This window comes from Eriocheir sinensis, unplaced genomic scaffold, assembly GCF_024679095.1.
Source record: "Eriocheir sinensis breed Jianghai 21 unplaced genomic scaffold, ASM2467909v1 Scaffold1964, whole genome shotgun sequence".
NCBI lineage: Eukaryota > Metazoa > Arthropoda > Malacostraca > Decapoda > Varunidae > Eriocheir > Eriocheir sinensis.
Genome location: NW_026111366.1, coordinates 1 through 7,371, shown reverse-complemented (window position 1 = coordinate 7,371; position 7,371 = coordinate 1). Strand labels below are relative to the sequence as shown.

The 7,371-nt window shown below is 44.3% G+C and overlaps 1 pseudogene; it reads left to right on the top strand.

Annotated features, from left to right (window-relative positions):
• The first annotated feature begins 688 nt into the window (after positions 1 to 688).
• On the top strand, positions 689 to 7,249 carry LOC126990770 (protein arginine N-methyltransferase 5-like; annotated as a pseudogene).
• The last annotated feature ends 122 nt before the right edge of the window (positions 7,250 to 7,371 follow it).

The following is a 7,371-nucleotide window of genomic DNA, read 5'->3' as shown; positions in this document are numbered from 1 at the left end:
AAATGGAGCAAGTTCCCCGATTCAACAGACTATCAGCTGCGGACGAGAGGCAGGAGGAAATAACACACGAGACGCTGAGGGCAGATCGAGGCCGGCCATGGAGGTTGTGGAGTGACCTGTCCGAGGGAACTTCTCGCTCTCATCTCTTTAAGTGGTAGCCTACAGCGTTAAATTATTAATACTAAAGGGCAGGGGGTCGTAATTTCTTGAGAGGCTAGGAGGCTATTATGTCCCCAATGTTTTATATCTCGGCCTCATAATAACCCTAAATGTCCTTATTTTTCAAAACTTTCCCACGCCTGCGCTTGCTCGCCACCCATGAACCTATGATGCCCTATAGCCCCCATAGCAAAATAAAAATAAAAAAACGAGCCCATAACCTTTGAATAATGCCAATAAACGTAAGATACACACAATTAACAGAGTAACAATTAAACACAAGTCCTTTTTTATGAATGGTTCTGACGATTAAGAAATTTGTATCATCACTATACTGCTGGAAACTGGAAATAGCTATACGAGTGTCATATTAACAGCCTAAAAAGCCAATTAAATGATGAAGGAACATACTGAGATCAACAAAATTACATTGAAGCTTCAGTTGATATTTCCTTATTTTTAATGTCCGAATCATCACCGATCTCCACTTATCTACAGCACGAAGTAATACAGCAGGTCGAAAGAGGAAGAGGAAGAAAAGGAGGAAGAGGAGGAGGAAGAAGAGGAGGAGCCGAGGAGGAGGAAGACCAAAGCCAAGACCAAGGGCTGTGTGTGTGCATCATGGCGAGCCGGGTGTCCTGTGGCCTCGAGTTCCCCATCGTGCATGAGCTGAGCCACGCCCTTCAGGAGGCTTCAAAGTCGGGGTAGGCGAAGGGGACACGTCTTGAGGCACATGGGTCCAGGGCTGGGGCGGGGCGGGGCGGGGCATGGGCGGGGTGGGTGTGCGGGGCAGCGTGGGGCGGGACATGTGGGTGGAGGCTTACGGGGGTCTTACTTAACTTACTTTACTTGGTTTACTTACTTTACTTACTTTACCTTAGTGATTGTTGACCTTAGGGATAGTAAAGAGGCAGACAGCTAACTACTCATAAGGGTGTCTATTCTCCGTTCATTGTTTTCCTCTTTAGGTTGGTAATTAACACTAGTACCTATTTGCCAGTGCTTGGTGCATGGAGTTATTGTCATGTGTTTCCCTGCTGAGGATATTTGCCAGGCAGTGCTTGGTGCATGGAGTTATTGTCATGTGTTTCCCTGCTGAGGATATTTGCCAGGCAGTGCTTGGTGCATGGAGTTATTGTCATGTGTTTCCCTGCTGAGGATATTTGCCAGGCAGTGCTCGGTGCATGGAGTTATTGTCATGTGTTTCCCTGCTGAGGATATTTGCCAGGCAGTGCTTGGTGCATGGAATCATTGTTGTGTGTTTCCCTGCTGAGGATATTTGCCAGGCAGTGCTTGGTGCATGGGGTCATTGTCGTGTGTTTCCCTGCTGAGGATATTTGCCAGGCAGTGCTTGGTGCATGGGGTCATTGTCGTGTGTTTCCCTGCTGAGGATATTTGCCAGGCAGTGCTCGGTGCATGGAGTCATTGTCATGTGTTTCCCTGCTGAGGATATTTGCCAGGCAGTGCTTGGTGCATGGGGTCATTGTCATGTGTTTCCCTGCTGAGGATATTTGCCAGGCAGTGCTTGGTGCATGGAGTCATTGTCGTGTGTTTCCCTGCTGAGGATATTTGCCAGGCAGTGCTTGGTGCATGGAGTTATTGTTGTGTGTTTCCCTGCTGAGGATATTTGCCAGGCAGTGCTCGGTGCATGGAGCCAGTGTCATGTATTTCCCTGCTCAGTGGCTCTACTAATACGTCAATATTGTGTTGTTATGTACCGAGCAAAAATTTAAAATTGGTAAAAATTGCTATTTATTGAATGGTAATTAAAAATATTCTTAAACAGGGAATAGGCACATATACTCTTAAGTTTAGGTACTGTTCCAGAAGCACACCAGAAATGATTGCTACTCAGTTGAATTAAAATATTTCAAATCAGGCAATGTGCACACATATACACAAGCGTGGGTATTTTTCCAGAAGTCTGCTCATCTCACTGTGTTTTATGTCGTACAATGTATATACAACACACTACTGTATTGTTTTTCAGTCACTAGTTCATAAGGTATTGGTTTCTTCAAACATGGTCTGTGGGAACATATTAAGGGTATTTCCTCTTAGCAGGGTGCAAGTTGGGTTAGGTTAGAATAAAATTAGATGTATTGGTAAAACTCCAGTCTTTCACCAACTTCACTCTGAGTGGCCAGTTCTTGCCAGTCACAGCTAACGGTGGGTGCTTCATCCCCTTACATCCCCCCCACCTGCCTCGGAGAGCTTCACCCCCATTGACCCCTCCTAAAATTTACTGAAAGCAAAAATATATCCGCACAAATGAGTATCTTGCGACTAACAGCACTTAGAAATGTTAAAGAGCACATTGAAATCTGTCATGAAAGTGTTGACCACCTGAATAAAGCTGGTAAAGACTGGAATATTACTGAATTAGTTGGGCTAGATTTAAATACTATGTACAGTTAATACATGGTATGCCTCACGCTGCACTGTTGGTTGTTATAGCTGCCTCATATAACACTCATTCACTCAGGCATTCCTCATGACTTTTATGGCAACTTTTCAGGTATGACTTCATCTCGGTGCCCCTCGCCCACCCTCGCTTCGGGCGGGAGCATGTGGAAGGCAAGGCCAAGGAGAGGCCGGGAGCCTTCACACGGTCTGACCTCCTCCTCAGCAGCTCAGGTCAGCAATGTGTTTGGCCTTACTGAGGCTGCAATATTGTTCAACTATAAGGTTGAAGCAAATTTGAATGAAGGTTCCACTTATATAAAACTTTTATTATATATGTCCAGAAAGAAAGGTGTATATACTTTTGACCCCTAAAACTTTCTTAGTAAAAGACTGCTGTTCAGTTGCTTGGAAAACTAATTACATCACATTTCTGTTCTGTCTCTTGATATAGTCTTCTACTGTCTGCCATTATGCTCCTATAGGGTATATACTCTATTCTGCTACTCGAACTACTAGTGTGCATATCTTTTACTTATGCATGCATCTTATTACAGAATGGAACAGTTTGATAGTTGGAAGGTTAACCATGTCATCTATCCTGAACCTGGAGTCACCCGTCAACAGCCTCCGCAACAACAGCGAGGAAACCCTAAACCAGGAGCTGACCTTTGCCGCTCACCTGGGTCTGCCGGCCATCACCTTCTCCCTCACGTCAGACCGGTGCACCAACGTGGCCAGGATGCTCCACAACAAGGTGGTCCAGGGCGTCTGTTACCAGGTGAGCTGAACGTCTTGTTGTATTACTTGCTATTATTATTTATTTATATATCACTATCACACTAACAGACATAAAGCAAGCCTAACTGTAAATATAGAAATAAGCCCCAAACACACAGCTCCCTAATGCTGAGTCAACACATAGCTGTAGTTTTTATGCCCCAACTTTACCCCCACCTTACCTGGTCAGCAGCCATAGATACATACCTCACTCTTATTTAGTTATTCTATTTTATTGTTTGATTTTATTAGTGTCTAGCAGGCTTTTTTGTTGCTGTTTTTTGTCTTTTGCCCTTGAGCTGCCTCCCTTGCTGTATTAAAAAAAAAGTGCAGGTTGAGAAATATTCCCATGAAGCTTGGCTCTGAGGAGTGGCAGTGCAGTAAGGCTGTTGTCTGTCGTTTGTCCCAGGTGTGGGTGCGGGTGCCCATGCAGGCGCCGGAGGAGGTTGCCTCCCAGTACCGCTCAGACAGGAAGCAGAGTGAGGACGGCTTTGAGACCGACACGTGGACCTGGTGGAACAAGTGAGTGTTGCCCTAGAACAAAAACCTAAGAAATGTGCTAAAAAGTGGAAGGCTTAGGTACATCTGTGTGGGTATAAAATTCAAAGGTTAATCATTGGGTTGTTCATGTTTGAGGTTTCACAGTGAGACGCTTCATAACGTGCAAGAGATAAAAGATTGTACTTTACTTTGGGTGATGATTCAAAAGTCAGTTATTGAGTTGTTTATAATCCAAAGCTTAAAGAATATGTGTGAGAGGTAAAGAATATAAAGTTCAAATGTTAATCATTGTCTCGTTCATTTTCAGGTTCCACAGTGTAGCCAATATTCAGAAGAAGATTAGCTTGACATTGGAAGTTTCTGCAGATCTTCCCGACCAGTCCGTCATCGACAGGTGATTCTTCTGCCTTTTTTCAGTTTGTTTATTTTACTGATGATTCTTTGTTACTTACCTGGGATTCTTTATTTACTCTGACCATGATCTTTGGAACCTGTAATATCTCGGGTGAGTTCCACACTCCAGCACCATGTCCTGTAAGCACCACAGCCAGACAAATACACAAGTTTGTTTGCTTCCCTACAAGCCAACTCAGACTACAAAAATTTGTAAGATAACTTTTGTGGAGCAGATAGCACAAGATTACAAGTAAAATCTGATTGGAGGAAGACAGGGTGGAGGAAGGGATTGAGTTTAAGTTTTTAAGGAGAGTTCTATGGGAGCATGGAGGGAGAGCACAATGAAGGACAGGCAGGTAATAGGTGCATAGGAGTGTTATGGTGCAGTGGTTGGCATGCCTAGCTATGAATCTGTGGGCCTGGGATTAACTTCTGGCCCAGAAAGTTAGTGCTCAGTCCACTCAGCTGTTCATTCTCCCTTTTGGGCTGGGCAGTAAATGGGTACCTAGGGAAACCAGGGAAAGGTAAACTGTGGTAACCTGGATGTCACACTGGCCCTGTGCCCCAGGTTAATGGGTTCTCACCCACCACAAGCTCAAGGGCCAGTGGGATGGAGATGACCACCGAGGCCACACACACACATCTGTAGCATATCCCCAAACTTTAATATCACTTGTACCCAGTTGAAAGCCTATTAACTTCAGTTGTTTTTATTGAGCAGTTACAAAGCCATTGTGTTGTGGTGTGGAAATGTCCCTCATAGTTAACAGCTGCTGTGGTCACCAGGTGGCTGGGTGAGCCGGTGAGGAGTGCTGTGCTGCCCACCTCCATCTGGCTCAGCAACAAGAAGGGCTTCCCAGTGCTGTCCCGGGGACACCAACAGCTCGTCAAGTCCCTGGTGAAGCTGCACACACAGTTCATCATCACAGGCCCACTCAGACACCAACACTACAAGTTTTACCAGCAGTACCTTGAATACATTACAAGGGTGGGTGTTTGAGTTGTGTGCTGATATCTTTCTGAATCTTATGTAGAACAGTTGGTGCTGTTCAAGGATGGTTCGTCTGCAAGGATTGTAGGTGCCCTTAGTTGAATAATTCATTTTATGTATTAAATTTTGACTCAAACTTTTTGCTTCATTCATTCATTCATTCATATGTATCGTGTAAGTCTTGCAAATTTTTTCAAGAATCTGCATTTATGATTCTTTCATTATTTGGATAGATCTTGCTTTGTGGCCCCTCACCATCTGTTGCCTCGATTACTTGTCCGGCAGTTATTGGCTTACACGTTTCAGACACAGGCTGAAGCCGACCCACTGACGGACTTTGCCCGAGGCTACGAGGACTACCTGCAGTGCCCCCTGCAGCCCCTGATGGACAATTTGGAGTCTCAGACCTATGAAGTGTTTGAGAAGGATCCCGTCAAGTACAGAGAGTATGAGCGGGCAATGTACTTAGCAATCTGTGACAGGATCCCCGAGGAGGAGAAAGATACCAAAGAACTGTGAGTCAACTTGTATTCTTACTTTAGGATGGGAAGAATCAGAAGAAAGAATGCACAGTTATAAGAAACCTGATAATTGCTGAAAAGTTTAAGAACAAAATCACAAAAAAGTTATAAAAATTGATCAGTTTTGATATATCATTAGTTACCACACCAACCTTCCGTTTATCAAAGACGGTGCATATTATTAAAAAAACTGAGTGGAAATATCTGTGCCATATGCTCATAATAGTTTATAACAGTAGTCCAGCATGGGTTCTAATTACATCTCTGGTTCTCTGTCTGCCCTGACTCTACGCCTCCTCGGTTGCCACTCAACCCAAAGTGACAGTGCCAACCTGAGAATTTTAGGTCAGGTCACGGTGGACAGAGAACCAGGTGAAAAGATGACATCAGAACCTTTACCAGTGCAGGATGGAGTACACTAACATAAGACAAAGAGATGTAGAGGAGGGTTCAAAAGGCTCATGTCTTATAATGGACTAATGATGATAATGAGGTGTTAGTATATGTATATTAGCACTTCTGTATGTGAAGCCAAGTTTATGTGTAAGACAAAGATGTAGTGGACGTTTCAGAAGGTTCGTATCTTATAGTGGACTAATGATGATGAGGTGTCAGTTTATTTACATGGGCACCTTTTACATGATGCCGAAGTTTATGTATAAGTAGAGCACAGACTGAGTCCTGCTTCACCCGTGCCCTCAGAGTGCTGATGGTGGTGGGTGCCGGGCGGGGGCCCCTGGTGCGGCGGGCGCTGGCGGCAGCCAAGGCAATAGCCGGGTGATCAAGGTGTATGCCGTGGAGAAGAATCCCAACGCTGTGGTGACGCTGCAGGCCCAGCAGGACGAGGACTGGGGAGAACAGGTACTGGTGCTGGCCACTCTTTCTGTCTGTGTAGTTTATGTGCTAATCTTTGGTGTGTCCGTGATTGCTATTAGTGGCATGTACAGAGTACTAGGCAAAGGGAGGAGGAGCATTTGGACGCTGCTCACGGTGTGTAGTTTGCTCTTGCATGACGCTTTTATGCACTGTTACAGTTTACTCTGAATGGTGGTGTATCCCTCCATGCACTGCACACACTTTGTCTTTAGAATTTTGTTGAAACAGAAAAAGTTCAAGTGTTGGTGAATGACGAATGTACAGTGTGCAGTAAATGGATTTAGCAAGAAAGGAAAATTCTCCGAATAAGATAATTTTCTTTATTATGACTTCTTTACAGTGATATGCAGCTTGAATGTGATGATGAGAATGTCTTGGTGAATATTTATATTTCTGCATTAATTTTAGACTTATCTGTTGAAATGAATCAAGCTTCAATGTTTATCCTCCGTCCCGCCCCTCAGGTGACGGTGGTGTCGTGTGACATGCGGGAGTGGCAAGCCCCGGAGAAGGCCGATATTCTGGTGTCTGAGTTGCTGGGCTCCTTTGGTGACAATGAACTCTCTCCAGAGTGTCTGGACGGTGCTCAAAAGTTCCTCAAAGGTAAACTAATCTTTTGCATGTGAACAGATAAACCTTATGAATATTATACCTATACAAATTGCTTCTTGATATTTGTACATGTATTATATATTCCATCCCTGAATGCTTAAGAAGTTGTTATTTGTGTCATAAGCCTTCTCT